Source organism: Odocoileus virginianus, chromosome 20 (genome assembly GCF_023699985.2).
Source record: "Odocoileus virginianus isolate 20LAN1187 ecotype Illinois chromosome 20, Ovbor_1.2, whole genome shotgun sequence".
In the NCBI taxonomy this organism is placed as follows: domain Eukaryota; kingdom Metazoa; phylum Chordata; class Mammalia; order Artiodactyla; family Cervidae; genus Odocoileus; species Odocoileus virginianus.
Genome location: NC_069693.1, coordinates 20,424,284 through 20,448,349, shown reverse-complemented (window position 1 = coordinate 20,448,349; position 24,066 = coordinate 20,424,284). Strand labels below are relative to the sequence as shown.

The 24,066-nt window shown below is 45.6% G+C and overlaps 1 long non-coding RNA gene across 1 annotated transcript; it reads right to left on the bottom strand.

The window, feature by feature from the left end:
• Window positions 1-8,120: 8,120 nt before the first annotated feature.
• Window positions 8,121-18,315, bottom strand: LOC110138601 (uncharacterized). The gene is made up of 3 exons (XR_002314233.2): window positions 17,974-18,315; window positions 15,009-15,102; window positions 8,121-8,848 (listed from the first exon to the last, which is right to left on the bottom strand). It is a non-coding gene; the product is annotated as an uncharacterized lncRNA (long non-coding RNA).
• Window positions 18,316-24,066: the final 5,751 nt, after the last annotated feature.

Sequence of the window (24,066 nt, the reverse complement as noted above, 5' to 3'; positions counted from 1 at the left end):
ATCACAGACACTTGCTGCTGATACTGGGTGTTAGTCGATTTTCATGAGTAAACAGCTCTTCATTTATGATATGCCCTATGGATCATTTCCAGAGAATTAAAATGCTTGGTTTTGTTTTTCATAATTTTTACCTGCTTCATAGCGGACCACGCCATGTGCTATCACGACAAAAGTAAATCTCAAAGTAGGGTACTTTCTTAACCTCATCTATGAAATTCCTATGGCTATTATCATACTTAATGGTGAAAAATGGAATGCTTCTTCCCTAAGATTGGGAACAAGGTAAGGATGTCATCTCTCAGTATTCCTATACAATCTTATAATAGAAGTCCTATCCAGTGCAATAAGGCAAGAAAAATGTATAAAAAATTATAGATTAAAGAGGGGAAAATTTTATATCTATATAATGCAATTATCTGTGTAGAAAATCCCAGAGAATTTACAAATAAGCTTCTAGTACAAATAAGTGGTTTTAGCAAGGTTGCAGGATACAAGGTCAATATGCAAAAACAGTTGTGTTTATATATATTAGCAATGTAGAACTGAAATTCAAAATTTATTTAACAGTACATTTACCATAGTACAAAAAATGAAATAGGTATAAACCTAACAAAATCTGTACAGGATCGCTATGCTTAATTATGTCACTAAGTCAATAATAACCTAGGAAGATATCCATGATCATGGATTGGAAGATTCAGTGTTGTTATGATGTTAATTCTCCTCAAACTGATCTAGAGATTGGCTACAATTTTATTCAAAATTCCAGCAGGCTTTTTTGTAGATACTGATAAGCTGTTTCTAAAATTTATATAGAAAGGCAAAGGAATTAGAAGAGCCAAAATGATTTGGATAAGAACAAAATTGGAACTCATACTACCTGATTTCCAGACTTACTATAAAGTGCCATAATCAAAGCAAGATGTTATTGGTAAAATAATAGTCACATGAATCAATAGGATAGAGAGTCCAGAAATAGATTTACGAAAATGACTTTGACAAAGTCACAAGGAATATTCAATAGACAAAAGATAATCTTTTAAGAAATGCAAAATGTGATACATTACCATATGTAAAATAGATAGCCAGTGGGAATTTGCTGATGACTCAGGGAACTCAAACTGGGGCTCTGTGACAACCTAGAGGGGTGGGATGGGGAGGGAGGCGGGAGGGAGGTTCAAGCGTGAGGGGACACATGTACACCTACGGCTGATTTGTGTTGATGTTTGGAAGAAACCAACACAATGCTGTAAAGTAATTATCCTTTGATTAAAAATAAATACATTTAATTAAAAAAAGAAATGTAAATATGTATAAGAAAACAGGAGAATGTATTTGTGATCTTGAAAAGGCAAAGAGTTCAGGTATGATACTGAAAGTATAATCTATAGAAGAAAAAGAAAAGATGAATTGTATCAAAATTAAAAACTGTTGCTCTATAAAATATGCCTTTAAGAGAATGAAAACACGAAATAAAGGTTGGAAGAAATATTTTCAAATTGCATTTATGATACAGGGCTGTATCCAGCATGACTGCTGGATTTAAACAAGAGTTTAACTCTTAAATTTCAACTATAAGAAAATAAATAATCCAATATTTTAAATGAGCAAAATATCTAAATAGATACGTTACCAAGGAAGATATATAGAAGGCTATTAAGCGTATGTAGAGTCTCAATATCGTTAGTCATTAGGAAAAATGCAAATTTGAATTACAATGAGATATCACCTAGAATGGCTAAAATTGAAAAGTCTGAAGCTATTAAGTGCTGACATGGATGCAGAGGAATTGACACCCTAAAACATTGCTTGTGGGGCTGCCAAATGCTTACAATCAGTGTGGAAAGCAGTTTGGAAGTTTCTTATAAAGTTAACCATATCTGGCAGCCCAACTCCAGTGTAAAAGAAAACTTAGGTTCATAATAAAGGCAATTACACAAATTTTTATAGTAGCTCTATGTATAATAACTCCAAGTGGAAACAAGAGAGATGATCTTCAAAAGGAAAATAGCGAACTGCCAAACTTCCATACAATGGAACACTATTCAGCAATAAAAAAGAACAAATTATCTAAAATGCAAAACAAGGATGACTCTTAAATGCATAAGCCAGAATCCAAAGATTCCATAGTGTGGTATAGCATTTATATGACATTTTGGAGAAGGCAAAACGATATGGATGGAGTCATGAGTAGGACTTGGATGAAACAGGATATTAGGGATGAAACAGGATATTAGGGAAATTAAAAATGGGATAAAAACTATAACAAATGGACCTAACTGTATTAAAAATGGATGACATAAACACACTGAAGAGAATGGGAAAGGAAAAAAACTAACCTAAGTTACTTTGCAAAATATTCAATATTTTGTGGATAGTGTAAAGATAAAGACAAAATGAACTGTATATAAACACTATATTTTAGCCAGTAATTTTTTTTCTTATTTAACACCTGTAGCATTTCTGGAACTACTCTATGTGTATAGAAGAGTTGAACTATTAAGTTCTTTATTTATTTAGATATAGAGATATATTTATCTATATTTTAGATAATGAGAGCCAGATTTCTTACTGTTGGAAAAAGAAAGGGGAAAGGCTGGAATGAATCTTGTTGTGATAGAATCAGAGGATATATATCTATACACATATCTATACGTACAGATACACACACAATAGAAAAATGTATGTATGCTTGAGGAAATATACATCATGTATTTCCCAGTTCTGTTTGCTGAGAAGCAATGACACCATGGTAACAATGGATTCACATATGCCCCAAACCTGGCTCCTAAGGATCATTCTTCAATAAAAGCAACCAGAGCTTCTGTAGGAAGTGATCTTCATGTGCCAGAGCATCTTCTGGTGCCAGAAGGAAATTGCTTAGGAAAGAATGGGGCATGTTGAGAGGGCACATGAGCCAACCTGAGACAGTTCCCAATGGCCAAATGGGAACAATTTGAGCAAAAAGAAGAGCAATAGTATTGAGTTATAGCCTGATAAAATACGTATCTATGGATCCATATTTGGTATAAACAATTGAATAAACATAATAATGAGGGAGGTACAACTCTTCCTTACAGAAGAACCCCAATTCTTCTTTGAGACATAAGGAGTGAGGGAAGTTAAAAGTCATGTTAGAGCAACCCAGCAATAATTTTTTTGTGAGTGCTTAGTTGTGCTAGACTCTTTGAGGACCCCATGGACTGTAGCCCACCAGGCTCCTCTGTCCATGGGAATTCTCCAGGCAAGAATACTGGAGTGGGTTGCCATGCCCTCCTCTGGGGGATCTTCCCAACCCAGGGAATAAACCCAGGTCTCCCACATTGCAGGCTTCTTTACCGTCGGAGCCACCGGGGAAGCCCAATAATTGTTGCAGAAAAGATCCAATCAGTTCACTTCAGTTCAGTCACTCAGTCGTGTCCAACTCTTTGTGACCCCATGGACTGCAGCATGCCAGGCTTCCCTGTCCATCACCAACTCCCGGAGCTTGCTCAAACTCAGGTCCATTGAGTCGGTGATGCCATCCAACCATCTCATCCTCTGTCGTCCCCTTCTCCTCTTGGCTTCAATCTTTCTCAGCATCAGGGTCTTTTATAATGAGACATTTCTTTGCATCAAGTGGCCAAAGTATTGGAGCTTCAGTTTCAGCATCAGTCCTTCCAGTGATTATTCAGGATTGATTTCCTTTAGGACTGACTGGTTTGATCTCCTTGCAGTCCAAGGGACTCTCAAGAGTCTTCTCCAACACCACAGTTCAGAAGCATCAATTTTTCAGCATTTCAGCCTTCTTTATGATCCAACTCTTACATCCATATATGACTACTGGAAAAACCATAGCATTGACTAAATGGACCTTTGTTGGTAAATTGAATGGACCTTTGTTGGTAAATTAATGTCTCTGCTTTTTTAATATGCTGCCTAGGTTGGTCATAGCTTTTCTTCCAAGGAGCCAGTGTCTTTTAATTTTTTGACTGCAGTAACCATCTGCAGTGATTTTGGAGCCCAAGAAAATAAAGTCTGTCACTGTTTCCACTGTTTCCCCATCTATTTGTCATGAAGTGATAGGACTGGATGCCTTGAATATAGGACCGAATGTTTTTGAATATTGAGTTTCAAGCCAGCTTTTTCATTCTCCTCTTTCACTTTTGATGGATGCTAAAATTAGCGGGCAGAAGATTGGGCAGACACAGAATATTTGTATAACCTCAACTTACTAGTGTAGAATCCTGGTAGACACCATGTATACAGAGTGATAAAGATTAATATCACTGGGGGGAAAAGACATATTGACATCATGCATCCTCAGATATGATGTACAGAGAGGAGAACATTGCTTCTGTCACATTCTTGCCATAAAGGCATAGCCATACCTGAGTCAGGAGAAAGAGCAAACAGACCCAAGAGGAGCCTGGCAGGCTACAGACCATGGGGCTGCCAAGAGTTGGGTAGAACTGAGCACATACACACAACACTAAAGTACAATCGACCAGTCCTCTTCAAAGCGTCAAGGTCATGGAAGACAAGGGAAGCCTGGAAAAGACTTCCAGGAGATACAATGGCTAAATGCAGTGTGTGGTTCTAGTTTGCTCAGTTTGGATAATTTTACTGTGACCATACGGGATGTTAACATTAAGAAGCTGAATGAAAAGTATAAGAGAACTCTGTGTAATAGTTTTGCAACTCTTCTGTAATTGTAAGATGATTTCAAAATAAAAAGCTAAAAGTTCAACCAAAAATAGGAGAGAGAGAGAGAGATGTGAGGACATGAGAACAAAGACACGCAGTGGTTTGGGGACTTTATCTTAAAAAACTACAGACATTGTTACTGGCACACAGAGTTTGTAAGAAGCAAGTAGATAAGAGACAACTACATTTTGAGTGAGTTAAATTATGAAAAGAATTGTCAGTCTGGACTTCTAAAAAGACTCCCTGGCTGTTTGAAACTTAAAGTTACCTTTAGTGGTGGAATGATGTGGTTGGGCAAATGGTTCAGACCTAAGGAGGCTGTATTCCCAACACACACTTCAGATAAAGTCAAAGGAGGACCATTGAGATAACATAGCTGGGGCCGGGGAACTTCTGCCAAGGAGCAGAATCAGAGCCTAATCAGAGTGAAAGGCTCCCAGGTTTGGGAATAGCTCTGCACAGTGTCTGCTGGGGACTCCCTTTCCTTTCCATTCTGAATGGGAGGGTTTCTGTGATTGTCCAGCTGCTGTTCACTTCTGTGCATTCCAGGTACATGCTGGGAGCCAGGGGCTGTGAAGGCCTTTGTCGCTTAGTTATGTTTCTGGAGTAAGAGGGACTCTTACTCCTGAGGATGAATAGTGTAGTTGTGTGAGAAAGAGAGTGAAACAGAGCATTTAATGGCTCAAAGGGCAGTCTTTTGTAGCCCTCAGTGCTTTCTCTCTCTCTCTATATATATACACATATGTATGTATGTATGTGTGTGTGTATGTATATATACACACACATATATATGTATGTATGTATGTATATACATATGTATGTATGTGTGTGTATATACATATGTATGTGTGTATGTATGTATATATACATATGTATGTATGTATGTGTGTATGTATGTATATACACACATGTATGTATGTATGTATATATATACATATGTATGTGTGTGTGTATGTATATACATATGTGTGTGTGTGTGTATGTATATACATATATATGTATGTATGTATGTGTGTGTGTATATATATATATATAGGCTTCCCGGGTGTGCTGGTATTAAAGAATCCCCTGCCAATGCAGGAGACATAAGAGACACAGGCTTGATCCCTGGGCCAGGAAGATCACCTGGATGAGGGCACGGCAGCACACTCCAGTATTCTTGCCTGGAGAATCCCATGGACAGAGGAGCCTGGCAGGCTACAGTCCATGTTGTCACGAAGAGTCAGACATGATTGAAGTGACTTAGCATGCATGTATATATATATATATCTGCTTTCCCTCCTTCCCGACACAGTAAGATTGCACTTCTCATCTCGTTGAAGTGAGGCATGGCCGCGTGGCTTGCTTTGGCCAACAAAAATGAGCAGAGTGGCACTGTTGCTTCTGAATCGAAGTATTTAATCAGCCACATGAGGCTCTCTAGTGCTCTCCTCCCTGCCAGGGTGACCCGGTGTTCCAGAAGGTAGCAGCTTCCTCAGCTGATCCCAGGATGAGGATGACACAGGACAGAGCCCTTGCTGACCTGAGACTGACATGCAATTAGATGAGAAGCAAACATCTTTTGTTCTAAGTCTCTGAGATCGAGGGTGTTTATCACCACAGCCTAACCTAGCTTATCCTGATGGAACCACGGGACAATGCAGGAGTGGATGGCAGGCAGGAGAGCCACACCTGGATGTGTCTCATCTGGCTCCACTGGGCTCAGTAGCCATAGCTCAGTCCTTCAGTGGCCATCCCCTCCACCATGTGGGGCAGGGCTTGGCTTCTGAAAATCCCAGGAAAAGAGGGATGCAGGCCTGGATCTGTGGTACATTGACCAGGCCTTTTCTTCCATATCATTTTGTTTTTGAATTCATTCTTCTGAGGATGCCTGAGTGGCAGGAAAAGGAAAGGGTTGCGTCAGGTCTATTAAACAGGGGGCTGGCCCAGGAGCTGGAAGGTGATGTGCACAGCCATGGAGATCACCCTGCCTTCACATATCGTGTCTGTTGAGTAGCCCAGAGACCTGGTTCTAGGTCTTACTGTTCAGAAACTCACTAAGAATAGACTAACAGCTGCTCTTGGGGTCTCAGTCTGCACAAATTAATCGAGGAATTGGGACAGATGGAAATATCTTCAAATAAGTCTTTTTTTGTTGTTGTTCAAGGAGTTCTTTGCTCACAAATAACATAAAACTGAGTGGCTCAGAACCTACTTTCCGCTACCTATTCCTGTCCCCCAAGGAGCAGTGGCCCTGCATTTTCTCTAAGGAATCCCTAAAGTTCCTTGCAACACAGTTTGGAAACCCCTGAAGGCTCTGGTAGTTCAGATCAGCTGTGACTTCCCAGGATTCAGGAGCACAGAGTGCAGGTCAAATCTCAGGCACCCTGAACTGGCAACATGCTGTTTGACTGGGGCTCTCCGGGCCTCTTGGGCCTGAGCCTTCAGCACTCAGGGGTCTGCTTGCACCAGACAGAAATGCTCTCCTTCACCTTGTTGGAAGGATCAAAAGAGACTCAGAAAGAGAACATTTTTCCCTGGGTAAATCTAGGTTTTCATGCTGTATGTGTTAATACCCGGACTCCTCAGGAGTTCCCAACCGCATACCCTGTACTTTGGGAAAAGCTGGCATGGTGCTTTGAAGTCTGATTGCTCTGAGTTCAAATTCCTCAATCTGCTGTGACCTTGGAGGAAAAAGTTACTTCAGTCCTATCTGTTTCAGTGTTCTTATCTGTAAAGTAGGGTTCTTATAATCATAGCAACTGGTCCCCAGAACTGGGAGCGATAAATGAGTTCATGCATGGGAAATCCGGAGCTGGGTGCCTGGCCAGGAGAACACATCTGTGAACAGCATCTTCAGTGTCATTGTCCCCACATTTGATGGAGTCATTTCATGAAGTTATAGAGTCATTTCACAGCCTTGTGTGAACATTTTTCCTCCATTAGGCATCTTGAACAACCTATTTCCAATCCCACACACTTCCTCCATTGGCCCCAACCCTGAGCCTAAGCTCCCCACATGGAACCAGCGCAGAAAAGAAAATCAGTGTTGCGCTGAATAGATCTGGCTAACTTGGTGATCTCCAAGGTGTAACACAAATCAGGACCAATAATTTCCCAGCATGGCCTCATTCAGCAACTTGCTCATTATAGCAGGTTAAAACCCAGTAGGAGTGTTCATGAAATTCTAACACAAGTAGTTCCAAAATGAAAAATTTAATACCAACACTACCAAAAACAGCAGCAAGTGCTTCTGTTAACCCTCCTCTGGTCCACATATTAATGAACAATCAATTGGTCTGCTCTAGTCCCTGCAACTCATCATTATTTGCATCAGAGTGTAGACATAATCCAAGCCTGTTATGTTTCAGTGTGGCTCTGAAGGAGTTAAGTGAAATAAAGAATATTATCAATATTGTATCAGTCACAGATGAGAAACTACATACCAGGATCAGTGTAATTCATTCATTGGTTTATGGACACCAAGTCCTCCGGGGACTGTCACAAATCCACTTGATGTTCCTGAGTGTGAGATTTAGCATTTGGATCTTTGATTTAGCTGAAAGATGTGTAAAAACTCATGCAGTCAGACAACTCCCTACAGGCGATTCATCTGTGTTGGCTTTTACGTAACAGTTATTCCAATCAAGTGCAGCAGTAACTTAAGCTCCATAACTTGCTTCTGAATTCACATTTCTGAGATGCTGGAGTGTGGACAAATGGTGGTAGGGGCAAGAATGTCCCTCTGGGAGAAGGGAGCCTTCTTGCTCTCTTGTTTCCTTGGGATGAGCAGGCACCACCTGGGGAGGACATGTAGCTCCTGATTTCCATGCCTCCAGACCTGCATGAGGTTCTGTTTTCTGATGCTGGATGCAGACTAGGCATGGGTGGGGGAGAGCCATGAGCCCCCAGGAGACAAGGACACTGAGGGCTCTCAGAGCTGTAGGTGGGGGTCCTTAGGGGTCTCCAGGATTCGCAGCCGTTCCCTGGCTAGTGCAGCAGGGGGCAGATGGGGAAGATCTGTAAAGCTGCAGCAGATCAGCTAACCCAGGTGGGAGACAGAGCTCTGTGGTTAATGACTTGATGGAGAGTGGTTCTCATTTTCCTCCTCCAGGATTCCTGCCACATCCCTCACCACAGCCGCCTCGGTCCAGCTCCGAGTCTCTCTTTGATTTCTCATCACCTGCACCAAAAGTGGGGTAGGAGGAGCAGAGGGTCGCATCATCTTAGTGTCTCCAGTGAGAATGAAAACACAAGTGGGATGTTCTGTGTACAAAATCAGAGACATAAAGAGATGCAATGGTATCTCTATATGAATGGGCTACAAATATCATTGTTATTAATAGATGATATTTATAGACAATAGACAATAATAGATGATAGATGATAATAGATGATATTAATAGACGATAGACAGGCTTAGTGAGAATCAGCACTGCATGGAGAAGGCCCTTCCATGGATGAAACATTTAATCTTCACGGAAAACTTGTGAGAAGAGGAAACTAAGGTAAAGACTGCTTAATAAGTTGTCTACTGTCCCCAGTAGACAGTAGAACTGTCTGGGTTTCAAAACCAGATCTGTTGGCCCTGGAAGTGATACAATCACTGCACCAACATACTTCTTTTCATCCATGGCCTCAGGCACTTTCCAGCCCCCCTGAGGGAGAGATTTACAAGCAGGATGGCTGTGGTCACAGGGGCTACAGAGGAGTACAGAGACCTCTATCAGGAGGTCTGATCTCTCCAGAGGTATGTAATACCTCCAGGAAGCAAAGGATGGAGAATGCCCCTGAGATTGGGGGTGCCACCGAGCAAGGAGCTTGGCACAAAGGACCACATTAGGCTGGGCTCTGAGCTGGAGGAGCCAGGAGTGAGGTTTTGCCAAATCGTACATTCAGGTACTCTGTCAGCTGAACACTTGCCTTCTAGCAAGAGAAGAACTGGCTTTGAGAAGCAGACATTCACTGAGGCAGGACAAAAAATTAGTCAAGCAGAAGATGGAACTGAAGAGAATACACAGAAGGTGGCACAGAAAGTTAAAGATCTGGGCAATAGGAGAAGTGGGGGACCCAAAGGATAGAGCCAAGGCCCAGTCCCAATACCTCAGCGAGGAGGTCTGGTGTACAGACTTCCAGGAACGGAAGATGGAGAGTAGGGGAAAGAGGCAGTTTCTGGAAAGGTAATGGAGAGGATCTCTGCAGCATGGATGAAAGACATAAATCCTCAGAATCAAGAATCACAAAGAGTCCCAAGCGGGATTAAAAAAAAAAAAATAAATCCACAGTAGGACACATCACAGCCAAAATAGGAAAAAAAAAAAATGAGAGAGATAAGGAAAAAAAAAACTAGTTATGGTCAAAAGAGACATGAGGGCATTCCTTGGGCTTGTGGAGCATCACCAGACAGCCACTCTGATCTCACTGGACCACGTTATCTGTGACCACTTCCTGCCCCTTCCTGGGACTTGAAGACTCACATCAGAGAGCCAATACCTAGAGGGGAAGGTGAGGTGGGGAAACGAGCAGGGAAGGCTCCTGTCCGTCCCTGACGGACAGCAGGGTACTGTGGTCCGGCAGTATGTACTCACACCTTCGAGCTGGAGGAGAGGGGAGTGGAAAGGCGTGGGGACTGATCACAGTGGCCCTGGGAGCATTTGCTGCTCACCTCTGGGGGATCCAGGCAGGAAGCCTCCCCTTTCCTCTCAAACATCCATGAGGGAAGATGGTCGTGTAAAGCCCCTGGCACCCAACGAGTGTTGTCAGGCCAAGAGCAAATGCTTGTTGAGCACATACTGAGCAAAGCCAGCCGTCCATGTGGGCCACATATCGCACTCTCACTGCAAGCCTATGAGGAGGCATTATGCCCCTGACTCACTCAGGGTGACTCCCTTGCTAGCGAGGGTCATAGAGCCACCGGAATATGAACTCAAGGAGTCAGTGCTGGGGGCAGGGGTGGGAGGTCACGAAACTCTCATTTCTTCTAAGGGAAATATGGAACTGACAAAGGTGGGGGCAGAGGAAGCACACAGAAATCCCATTTTGGAAAAATGAATGGGCCTGTTTTAATCTTACACCATAGAATCCAACTCAGCAACGCTTACAGAGAGCCCACTGTTTGTACAACCTGCCTGGCCTCCCCTGGGGTGGCTTCAGGCCCGTCTCGTCACTGGTGCCCCGGTTGTGTGCCATGGGGGAGCCCGAAGCTAGCCCTGTGTCCCGGGCGAGGTTCTCGCCTCTGCTGGCCCAGGAGCCAGCGCCGCTCAGATGCAGTGACTTCCTCAGGCTCTGGGTTTTAAAGAGCCTTGGCTTGAAACTGTTCCATTTGGGAGGGTTTCTCCCTAGCATTTGGTATGGAATTATTACCAAATGCTAGAGAGAAACCCTGCCAAATGCTGTATATCAGCTAAAACCCAAACTCCTAAACAATGAAATATTTATAATAAAAACAGACCCCGGAGAGGGGCACAGACTGGGGTTCCCAGCTGGCGAGGGGCTGCTGGCTAAGGTGGCCCAGTTGGCCTTGCCTGCTGGTGCAGGTAGAGCTGCTAAGCGGCAGGTGCCAGGCAAGGCAGGTGTGGCTGGGCGAAAGGGCTCAGGAAGGCAGGAGAAGCTGGAGGTCTTGCAGCCCCGTCCTCAGAGAAGACACCCTTCCTCGAGATCCTGAAGGTGTTGCTCAGCCTTTTTCTCCCTAGGGTCCCCCCTCCCCGTCTTCCAGTGGGGAGCTTCACATTCAGCAGGCACTCAATAAATGCTGACTGCCTGCAAGCGTGGATAATTTCAGTAACGGCAAAGCCCAGCCCATCTGGAACCCACAGGGAACAAGATCGAGACAGTTGAGTTTTCCAGAAAGAGCCATAAATTACTTTCATGGAACATTTTCAGATGGAAATATTTCTAAGATGTGGTACACGTTTCCTTTCTTTCTTACTTGGAGAATGTGGAACACCATTAACCTTTCCGTAATGGCTCAGGGTTGCCGCCGTGAACCTCAGATGCTGAGCGGGCGGTAACGCAGCCCCCCGGGGCTCTGGAGGTGTGCGGGGGTGTCTGCCCTCCACTAATGGCCTCAGACTGTGGAGCTTCCTCTGGTTCTGGTCTATTTTGTAGAGACTTTTGGGTTCTTCCAGTTTCCATCCTTGCCCACATGGTTGTCTCTGGCAGTCCTTTTCTCTCTTCCTAAATTACAATTTTTAATTGACTGTGGACCAGAAACCAGAACTCTAGGCTTAACAGAGTTTTGTGAAAAGGAAGCATGCTTGGATTGAGCATCTTACAGGCCTGAGTTAAATCCAGAAACTTGAGGCTTCTGTAGTCACTGTTTAGGCCACTCAGGGTTATTCTTGCTTTTCCTCTTGATTCACCACCACATTGTGGAAAAGGCAGTTGACAGCTTGGAAAGTAGCTACTCTTCTTCAGAGATGCTCGGGAAATTCCTGAGAATGCTGACCACCAATCTCTAAGTATCCCGCAGACATTAGACTTTGGAAGCCTTTTCAAAACAACTGTACTTCTTATGAGCTTTATTTTTAAACAACAAGCATGTGGGTTATTACATCTCTGTTTGGAAGACTGGAAACTGGGGCCAGGGGAGCGATCACAGAGGCCGACTGAACACCTTGGACACAGCAGTAGAGGCGAATCAGCTGGAGTCTGAATGAGTCTGGATCGCAGGAGGAGAAAGCTGCATGGCCAAGTGGACATGTGTGGGGGTCTGCTGCAGAGCCATTTAAGGCAGGGCTTCCCAGGTGGCGCTAGTGGTAAAGAACCCACCTGCTAATGCAGGAGACATGAGATGCCAGTTCGATCCCTGGATCGGGAAAATCCCCTGGAGGAGATCGTGGCAACCCACTTCAGTATTCTTATCTGGAGAATCCCATGGACAGAGGAACCTGGCGGGCTACAGCTGCCAAGAGTCGGACGCAACTTAGTGACTGGGCACACTCATGCAGTGCAGAGCTATTTGCAGAGGCGCCAGCAGGGTTGACAGAGCCCACAGAGGGTGGGGAAGTGCCCCGGAACCAGCAGCTCAGGAAGCTCTTATCCTCCGCTGTGCCCTCAGCAGTGGGCACAGGGCTGCCACACGACAAGCATTCCAGCTAGAGAAGCCGAGAGCCTGCCGTGCCCCAGCCCGCTGGGGTGGGGACACACGCCACACTCTTTCCTCCAGTGCTCCAGGCTCCTACTGGTGCCTCTCGCTGTGAACTGACCTCCAAGCAGGAGGAAAAGGAAGTTGGGGCAGGGAGTCCATAGAGGTCACCTTCCTGGGCCCAGAGTGGTGTGCAGAAGGAGGGACAGCGGACTCAGAGCAGCAGGTGGAGAAATCCGCACAGAGCCGGGTAGAGACAAGGCTGCCTCCCACTGCACGGCGATTCTGAAGACGTTTCCCTGTGGTCCACTGTCTGTACCCAGGGGCAACAGACATACCCTTGTAGGAAGGACGATGAGACTGTTGTGAGCCCGCAGACCTGGCAGTCCCACCAAGGGATTGCCTTCTCTCTGCCACAGAGGGGAAGTCCTTGTGAGCCTTCGAGACCAAGCCGGGGGCTTCTCATCCCTCTTCCCTCCAAGCTGCTGCGCTTAGCTGCAGAGGCTGGGTAGGACAAAGGCAGCTCAGAACAGTGGGACATGCATGAATCTGAAAACGGGCATGCAGAGCCCTGGGGCTCAGCTCTCTCGAGTGAATATTCCTAGAGCTCCAGGGTCTGTGTCGGTAAAGTGGTGATAGCCCTGTGCTGTCCCGGCCGCTGTGGGAATGAGACAGCAGACCAGGGAGCCCTTGACAAACTCAAAGGGACCACGCAGCTGAGAGGTACTTGGATTGAAGTCCCCGTTGCCTGAGGAAGGGTCAGCAGTGGTTCAGCAGCGAGCACACTCCTTCCCTTCCTGGACAGGCCATTCGTGTCTGCTGTCCATCCTGGGCCGTGCTGGGCTCCGTGGTGGCAGATGCTCAGAATCCAGAGTGGCCAGACCTGGGCCCTGCCCTGGCCCCATGCTCAGTGGTGAGAGTCCTTCAGGTCTCTGCCCAACACACCTGTGCAGGTGTCTCCCTCCTCCCATGACCTAGCCTTCCCTGAATCCGAATTTCAGGTGCACTTAAATGATTTGTTGATGTGCCTGTTGTATGACATTTAGAAATCACTGGACTCTACCAAGAATTAAAAATTAACTCATCCATAATTTCACTATCAAGGTGAGGGTGAATTTCCCCTAATAATTTTGTTCTTGGCATATTATATGTTTGTAACAAACATGTATGTATAAGATACACCACACAAAGAAGCTGCAAGGAAAATCACCATGTGTCCCTGTCCTCTGGTTAGTACATGGAGCGTATCACGGATCACAAGCTTGCTTTAAGCAAGAGTATATCTATATGTGTATATAAACTAGGGATTGGCTTGTGAGTAGTTTTCTACCCCATTGTTTTTTTCTTTTGCTTTCCCCATATGCTGTAAAATTGATCATACAGTTTTATTAATGCAACTCCCCAAGTTACAAAACTCTCCTCTTTCACCTAACACTGGCATTTTGTGAAATGCAGAAATATAGATTCATTTATTCACACACTCACTCATGACCAGGTACAGAGTCTGTGAGATGGCAGCCCTGTGCTCAGGTGCTGAGGATGCAAGTCTTGATGGACAAGACCCAGCTAAGCCTTGACAGCTCCAGACTAAAGGCTAACAGGCGGGCTAAGGTGGGCACAGCAGACCCCAGCACCTGGAGGCTCTGCTCGTGCAAGCCCCCAGCCTGACTCCACAGCCCTCCTTGTCCACACAGGGCCTGCCACATGGGCGCTGCCTCTTGCCCTGATCTACTCCTGAGAGAACCTCCTGCAAACCCCACCTTCACTATGTCTGGTCCTGACATTGCCCCTCTTACCCAATATGGCCCCTCGGTCCCTATAGCAGCCTCTCAGAGGCCAGAGACCACACTCACAATGTTCAGGGCTTGTATTGTTAGTTTCATCTTTAAACTCCTGAATTGTGACTTATTTCAAGTCTCACAGGTACAAAATTCATCTTCAAGAGATAGTCTTTAAAAAATATTTTTTCTCTATGGATTAGCTTCCAGAATGTCAGTTCTGACGTGTCTCATTTTGTAAAGAGACAGAACACATTCTGGACGGTGGTAGGAAGGCCAGACACAGTATCCATCTGGTCAACATTCTATCTTTTTTGTGGGTCTGTCTGGGGGTGCAGCTCTATAGCTGTGGTGACTATATTTCCCTTGCGAGGCACAGTGGGAGATTTATTCCCACTCCTTTTATGGGGTGCTTCTTATCAGGCCTGGCACTTGTAAGTGGTGAAAACGGCAATGTGTATTATCTAGAAAACTCTTACCTTCTCATAGCAATCACCACAAAGGCCAGGCAGACAGTTACAACAGAAAATCTCAGGGTGTCAGCGTGAGATGACTTGGCTCCCAAAGTGGCATCTGAAAAATAATTTCCAAGGGTCTAATGTAAGGTCTAATGTATAGTTAAGAGGACTGTGTTGTGTACTTGACTTTATTTTCTTGGGCTCCAAAATCACTGAGGACAGTGACTGTAGCCATGAAATTAATAGACGTTTGCTCCTTGGAAGAAAAGCTATGACAAACCTAGAGAGTATACTAAAAAGCAGAGACATTACTTTGCCAGCAAAGGTCCATATAGTCAAAGCTATGGTTTCTCCAGTGGTCATGTATGGATGTGAGAGTTGGACCATAAAAAAGGCTGAGTGCCGAAGAATTGATGCTTTCAAAGACTGGTGTTGGAGAAGACTCTTGAGAGTACCTTGGACTGAAAGGAGATAAAACCAGTCAATCCTAAAGGAAATCAACTCTGAATATTCACTGGAAGGACTGATGCTGAAGTTCCAATCCTCTGACCACCTGATGCGAAGAGCCGGCTCATTGAAAAAGTCCCCGATGCTGGGAAAGATTGAGGGCAGGAGGAGAGGGGGATGACAGAGGACGAGATGGTTGAATGGCATCACCAACTCAATGGACATGAGTTTGAGCAAGCTCTGGGAGATGGTGAAGGACAGGGAAGCCTGGCATGCTGCAGTCCATGGGGTCATAGAGTGTTGGATAAGACTTAGTGACTGAACAACCAGAACAACATATATCAAATCATCTTAAACTTACACAATGTTACATGTCAATTATATGCTAATAAAGCTGGGAAAGATGCATCTGACTTCATGGGGTGTCTGGATGTGTCTCACTCCAGAGGATTCCTAGTGTTGCCATCACAGCTCTAGCCACGAGCAGGTGCTTGTGAGGGAGGCATTGTGGGCCTCTGGGGATTCAGTCATAACCTGATTGTCTTGTTAACTTCTAGCTATGCTAGTGACTGCACTGATTAGTACTGTTGGAAAACTGGACTTTCTTATACTAGCAACTGTGTTTCCACCAGTCAACATCAGGAAGGTCAACTTCACTGCTGCGCTTGTAAAAAGATGAATAAGTAATTCATAAAATATCCACCCATGGCCTGTCAAGCATTCCACAGATACTAGAGAATAGAGGCAAAGGGCAAGAGCGAACCCAAATTCAGGCCTCAAACTCAGTTCCCTTTTATAAATGTGTGACCTGCAAGTGTGTCCTGGACAAGAGACTGAGTTCTCCCCCAGCCTGCTCTGCTTGTCTGTGACAAGGCTGGGGAGTTTCAGGAAGATGGGGTGAAGTTGGAGTGCGGCCATTCTGGACACACAAACTTAGATCTGATAGTCTAAATTTTTTACGGGCAGGACGCACCCTGGATGCTGTGGGTGGGCTTCTCTATTCCTGTTAAGAGTGGGTGCCCTCTGCAGAAAAGAATGCTCACAGGTGGCCTGCATTGAGGGGTGGAGCAAGTTCAGGGCTCCCATGGCACATTGGAAGTGGATACCACTGAGAGGTCTCCAGAGCCCTGAGCCACTGGAGAAAACAGTGTGGGACATTGTCTTATTCTTTTTTGATGAAAAAGCGCACACAAGATATTTACATATCATTGGCAGGTGTTAAGTGAGTGCTTACTTTGCAGCAGGCATTGCACTACGGGTTAACCCCCTGAGTTCTCCAAAGAAGCCCATGAGATAGGAGCTCATTATTTAGATATGGAGGTCAAGGCACAGAGGAGTTAAGTAAATTTCCTAAGGTCACATAGCTCTAAGGTTGCAGAGGTGGGATTTGAATCCAGGTGGTCTGGCCATATAGCCCATGCTCAGTCACTCTAGGAAATATCTCCCCATTTCTGCTTTGGAGCAACAGTAAAATCATCCCTAGCGGCAAGATGGCCCTGGAGTGAGCAAGGAGAGAGAGGGGTCTGGAGACAGTTTCTGAGTGGGCATCTGGCAGGAAGGCTGGATCAGGCTCCTGCAATGACATCTCACTGATACTGGCTGGATACGTCCCCCCACTGGACACAGCCCATATGAGGAGTGAAAACCAAGAGATACAGTGTTTCAGTTGAAGCCCAGAAGGTCCTACTTGTCCCCTGATGGGGACTGAGGGACATATCAAGGGTTCTAAAGTTGAGAGGTGAGTCTGGGGGTAATAGGAACCAGCAGAAAATTTCACACCATCATCAGAATTAGAAGGCCAAACTATTCGCAACAAATGTATCTGCCTAAGAGTTAATATTCTTTTATGAGTTTGTAAAATAAGTCCTAAAGTTCTCCCCCTTCCCTGACCCCTAAAAGGCAGGAAGAAACATGAGTGGGGAAGTACATGGTAGGGTGGGGCCTTTCTGGAAAGACAGTTGGCAATGTCTTGAGGAGCCTGAAAACCCTCCATACCCACAGACCCAGTAACTTCACCTCCAATCACTGATACTAAGAAAATGAACAGAGATGCAAAGGTTTCTTTTGAGAGAACAAAAAATTAGAAACAGTTTAGATGTTCTAAAATAAGAGATTGTTTAAATAAATTTTGTTGCATCCATTTGATGGAACATTATGTAGCCATAAAATCATGTTTTCAAAGGATATTTAATGATGTGGGGAAATACCTTGTGCTACAAGGTTAGAGAATAAAAGCAGGACACAAAATTTTTATACAGAATGATTCAAAGTTTGTATAAAATAGAAATGTGCAGAAAAATACTTGGAAGGAAAAGCATAAAAGGCTGGCAGTGTGAGATTGAGGGATAGAATTGTCTTCTTCATATATTTCTGTTTTCTAATTATTCCTCAATATGTATTGAGGATTACGTTCTATCAGGAAAATAACTGTTAATTCTTAAAAGTTGCAACTAACTTCTAGTGATGACAACACATTATAAGTCATGCTGTCACGAATTCATTCATTCATTCAAGGAGTCAATAAAAGTTAAAACAGTACCTGAACATACTGTGAATTATTTGTGTTTTAGAATTAATTTCTTCATTTGCTTCATCAGCACTCTCCACATGCCCCATATTGCCAGGGGCTGGGCTAGGTCTGGGGTCTAGCGGTGAAACAGGCTTGAGTTCTGCCCTCTTGAAGCTAGCAACCCTGGGTAGGGAGGCCCCACAGCCATGGGAGGGCCCCATATTGGGACCCTGAGAGCCAGAGGTGGACTGGATAAGCTGCAGCGGACATAACTGTCTCAAACATTCACTCCGATGACCAGGTTTGTCCTCGGCTACTAGTGTGGTTTCAGACTTGCCTTCTCATGCTCTTAACGTTAGCCCATCAGTTTCTATTCTACCAGATGACCTTCCCATGAACAGGCTGAAAAGCACTCTTGAGGATTCTGGAGCCCTCATGGGATTCTAGAGCACTCAGAAGCACTCAAGAATCTTGGGTGCAAGTGTAGATATAGCCTGTCAGAGACTCTCTAGAGATTCAAGCAGACTCTCTGAGCTAGTCCTCCTATTTCTTTGGCGATACACCATCTGATTCCACTTTCTTTCCCTCCCGGAGCCTGGCACCATCAGCACACATTTGACCCTGAGCACATTTCCATCCACTCTCATATCTTCCTCTTATGATTCTCCAAGATCTGTAAGGCTCAACTCAGTCCTTTGGATCAGGACTTAAAGATGAAGTCTCCAGAGTAATGTTGCTTCGAAGGCCTAGCCTCCTACCTGCACCCCCTCCACCCACCCAGATCACTGCCCACCCTCAGCACTGTGGCCTGTGCCCTTGGTAGGTCCAGAGAAGGCTTATGAGGGTTCTGAATACTGGCCAGAGTCAAGAGACTTGCTTTTTGCCTGAATTTGGTCTTTTTCATTTGCTTTCTACTTGCTTCCTTGCAGTATTTACTTACGGTAACCTTGGGGATCATTCCTGATAACTCTGTATGACCTACAGACCAAGTCACATCTCTGAGTCAGACACTAGCTATACATTCTCTGGAAAACTGTATTTTTCCAATATTTGGTCCCGTTTGTTTCTAGTGACAAAAAAAGAGTGTGTACCTCTTCCTAAGGTAAAATCAGGGCTAATAATTGGAACTTGGGAAAAGCAGGAGTCAGGTCATGGTTGTGTGGTATACTGGTGGACACATTCATAGCATAGACCGGGAGCCCTCTGGTCATCGACACTCTGGTTGCTAACATCACATCTTATGAAAAGTAGCTCTTAAATCGCCACCAGTTGTTTCACTTCATAATTTGATACTTTGTTTAACTTGTAGTCTCAAAGCCCCCCAGGTTTAGAGATTATGGGCTACTTAATGGACTCCCCCCATGCTAGCAAACACATCAGAGGCCATATTCTGGCCAGAAAGCCCAAATAGCTTTATGTCTTTCCCTTCCGAAACCTAACTGAGAATTGATGGTAGCTTTTGTAGGTAACTGCAGGGCCCAGAATTGTTGCTCCAGTATTTACCCAGAAAGTTCCAGCTCCACAGCTTTGCAAAGGAGCAGGAATGCAGAGCTGTAGTTGTATCTAACAGGGCTCAGCAAATTTTCCTGGCCTTTGATTAATTTATACAAAGACACCATGAAGATATCCAGGTTGGTCCTGCTTTAAAATATATGCCTGAGGTAGGAAAATTACAATTATTAATAAATTACCATTGTTATTTAAGGACATGACCATTCACTTCATAAAAGACATCTGTTGAGATACCTTAAATAACCAGCTTTTCCAGTACTGGTTGAATCTCCCAGATCCAATTTACAAAAATTCAATTTACAAACCTCTTTTCTGGAACAGAGCTATTATGAAGAAAGGCACACCTGTAGTTTTAAGAGAATCCTGGCAGTTTCTCTGGGTGCTCTTTTTCTGGAAAGAGGATTGGAACCCCACTTTTGCTTTTTGCCCCTTGCTCCAGCCTTGTTTCTGAGCACTCTGGTCCCTGGCCCAAGGGTTCCTTGTTTTCATCAGCTGCTAAGTGTATCAGGCTTCATTCTGTGGCAAGTGACAGAAGAGCCAAGGCAAAGTGAATTAAGTTAACAAAGCAAATTTATCAGCTCACAAAACAGAAAGGTGCAGAGGTGGAGCTGGCTTCAGGTGGGGCTGGATCTAGGGCTTAAACGTAAGCAGGACCACTTCTTGCTTCTGTTCTGCTATCTGCTGTGTTGGCACCATTCTCCAGCTTCTCTTGGTGGCCTTTGCAAGCTCTCTATCTCTCTTCTCCTGGTGTGGGATTGGAGACCATAATGCTACAACAGTTCAACTTTTTCAATGGCATCTAGTTTAAAAAAAAAAATCCAAGATTCATTCTGATTGGACCAGCTTAGGTCACATGACTATTCCTGAACCAATCACAGAGTCCAGAGAGATATGATGCACCGATTGGTTGGGACCTGAGGCAGGTCCTCCATCCAGATGCCCTCAGAGTGGGAAAGAAAGGCAGGTGCTGCCCCTGGAAGAAGGTGCTGTTTTGTGGGGACAAATAAATTCCTGTGTTGACTTCTTTCCTCCAGAAGAGATGTGTGAGATGTGTGACCTTTTTGAGGGACCTGTGAGAGAGCAACACTTTGGGTCTTTAAAGGGTGCAATTAAGGGGATGCTGGAGAAGGTAAAGAGTGGCCTGCCTGACCTTTGTTCAGGGTTTCTGTGGCCAGGAATCAATAGTTCATGGCAGAACAGCCTCGTGGGTCAGATGCTTCCCAACTTCTTCTTATTTCAGGGATCACCTTTTCCATCTGTAAGGGTCCCACCTCTGAACCCTGCTCTCAGGGAAGTCTTTGAAGGCTCACGATTTCTGAGGTGTCCATCACTGAGAAGGCTCTTCCATAGCTTCCACGGAGAGAGACACCCTGGCTTAGTAGCATCAAAACTCTTTAGCCAGAGGAAGGGAATTTCCCTGGAAGTTATTGGGAGGCCCAGGAGACCTCCCTGAGTGAAGGAGAGGACTACTGAAGTGAAGGCCTTCTGAGCCAACTGAAGTTAAGAAGCAGGGACTCTCCATGAGAATCCAAGTGAGACCTGGAAGGCATCAGACCAACCCCCTACTGAACACATGGACGTCTGCAGATCTCTTAGCATCTTTCTTCTGCTTGAGAAAGGTGGACCTGAAGGAGTCTACCATTTTTCTAGAATGCTGATTCTCTGTGATCATGGGCTTTACAGATGTTGGAGGTTATCCTTATATGGTGGAGAAAGTGAAGTGTGGGGTGGAGGCACTTGGCCCCTCTATTCTTGAGTGTTCTGGTTTATCCTTCCACTCCAAAGCCCAAGCAGCCCTCTTTGGATACTTTCTCCTGTGCATCAGTCTTTCGGTCACAAGCCATGGCCACCTCAATGGCTAGTTTTTAACCTGTTGATACCATAGGGGAAGCAGAGAGCTATGAGGATCAGAGGAGAGTGAGGGGAAAATAAGATACGTAAATATGGAAACAAAAACCACTGCTGTTGTCACAGGAAATGCAACTTGAAACTAGTGGCTGGGTAACATTTTATGAATCACTGTCACTTTTGAGGATCTAATGAAAAGTCAGAACCCATCTATTGGCTCGAGAAGTATTACTTCTAAAGGAGGTACTCTGAGAGGCCAGGTGCTTGTTGTGAGGTGCTGATAAGGCTCACCTATGGTGCGACTCCTCCAGACCTTGCTTCTGAGAGTCAGCAGAGAACTCATCTCACCACCACAATTTTTAACCCCAACCACTATCCACCTAACTCACCAGGCCAGGCTCCCGATGACTTTCATCAGTTTCAAGAAATCAACAAGCTGACACCCTCCCTTGAAGAAGACACTGCAGGAGTGGCAAGCCTGGGCCAGAGCAGGCGGTCGGGGGATTGTCTCTGCAGAGTGCTGTGAGGATTGGCGAGTGCAGGAGTCCCGGATGCAGGCACTGGGTGAGCCTCTGGGCATCTCTGCTTCAAGTCTAGCCTCAGGATTCCAGCCCTGGCCGGGAGCAGTGAGAAATACTCCAGCATTTGGAGAGCAGGAGGCGAGGGAGTCACCGAGGAAACTTGCTGGTGCAGGACCAGAGCCAGGGAAGAAGGGTGGGGAGGGTGAAAAATCCCCAACAAGATAAAAAGGAGTCCCACAGATCGTGGAAGTGGCCACCAAAGACATAGGGTAGGGAAAATCAATGAGTGAACTTCAGCGCTTTATAGGACGGAGGTAGCCTTCACGTTCCGGCCTCTGGCGGACACCAGGCCTCTGTCCATTGCCCGAGTCCCCCAACCCTCACCTTGACTCGCGTCCACAGCAAGCGCCGGCTGCCTGAGTCAGCCAGGGCTTGGCCAAGGCGGCCGGCCCGAGTCCTCGCAGAGAGCGCGGGCGCCGACAGGGGGCGCCGGCGAGCCCCGGCTCGAACCCTCCTTGGGGCTCAGGAGGTGCCGCGCGGCGGCCTCCGGGTAGAGGGCAATCTCTGCCCTGCCTGCTCTGGCCCGTTGGGCTGCAAACCTCGGTGGCCTCCGTGCGCACCAGTTGAGGTCCCACAGGCCGCCTGGAGCGCAGTGCGCCAGAGATGCACGGCTGCTAAGGACCACGGGCGTCTTTGGCTTCCTGGTCTGGAAGGGGCACCCTGGCTCTGGCTGCCACGATCTGGACCTCACCGGGCTGAGACCCCGGAGAGCCCTAGTACGGTGCCAGGATGCACGGCCTGACTCCCTGCTTCCCATGGCTCAGGCGGGGCTGGCGGCTCGAGGGTTAAAAGGCGACTGCCACCCCCATTCTCTTGGGGGAGAAAGTGCCTTTTCTCCAAGTCCATATGGCCACTTCCTTTCGACCTGCTCGGCCCTGCTCGCCTCTTTGTCCGAGCTGTCACTTATAAAGAATCACTTGACTTACAATAACAGGTTCAAAAGACGACAGAGTATAATCAGTTGATCCACGAAGAATTGAAATAAAGAACACCCCACTGCTCCAGCTATCATTCCCATAGAGATAGTGATATCATTGATGTGATTGCGATGCTAATTTCTATACAAGAGGAAAAAAAACCCTTGTATTTTGGAATTTGTTCAAAGAGAATTTCAGACACATCAGATTGGAAAATGCAGATTGAATTCCTAAACTTTTTTGGGGTAGGCAGGGGCTTTTATAAAAAACCACCACTGCAGAGATATGAGAGATAAGAGTGGACTTCAAGAATCTCATAGGACTAGCCTGTTGGCGGAACTCCGATTCTCCTGGTCCCCAAAGTCCTGGAGAGAGAGAGTGAGAGAGAGAGGAGGATGTGCTGGGTTCTCAAGGCAGAGTCCAAGGGCCATGCAGCACAGACCAGGCTGGGTGCCCACCCACGGAGCCCCTGTCTGGGGGGATCACCCGCAGTGAGGTGCAATGGCCAGGTGCCCTGGGAGGCTGGGTCTCTGCCTGTTATCTGAGATCCCAGTTCTTGCTTACTGCCAGGTTGGTCTTCCAGTGTGAAGTTTTCTGCATCTCCCTCACTGTTGGACAGGTTATTTGCAACCAAGTGGTCCCTCCTCTAGGAGGGGGTCGGTGATGGGGAGGCTATATTGTGCTTTTTCTGTATTTTTGCTTTTTATGTATTGTGGTGCCCTGGTTTAAACCCTCCGGTCACCTAAGGGAAACTCAGTCTGGGCAGGCTGGAACAAGTCTTACCTGAATCAATGTTTTAAGTGTCCCTGTGGCTTGACGTTTTGAATAATCAATTAGTCTCCATCATTTCTTAATCATGCACAACACAGGCCTCTCTTCAGTCTCTCTCTCCTCCCCCCTCCTTCTCTCTCTCTTTTCCCCTCTCTCTCCCTCCCTTTCTCCTTCTTTGTCAACTCTTTTGGATCCTGTGTTTCTGCTATTAACATGCCCCAATGTCACATGCGAGCCTTTTCTTTAAAACAAGCTCCTCATTGGTGTATCTGGATACTTCTTTTATTATTATTACTGAATCTTTTTTTTCCCCATAATGACACCAGGATCATTATATAATCCCATAACAAAGAGGCTTTTGAGGCACCAGCTTTTGTCAACTCTAGGACAGAGAATCCATAATTGCATTATTCAGCTTTTTCCCCCCTTCTTCCCCCTCTTCCTTGCTTCACAGAAACCCAACCTCAAGCATCACTCTCATCTCTACCTTGTTA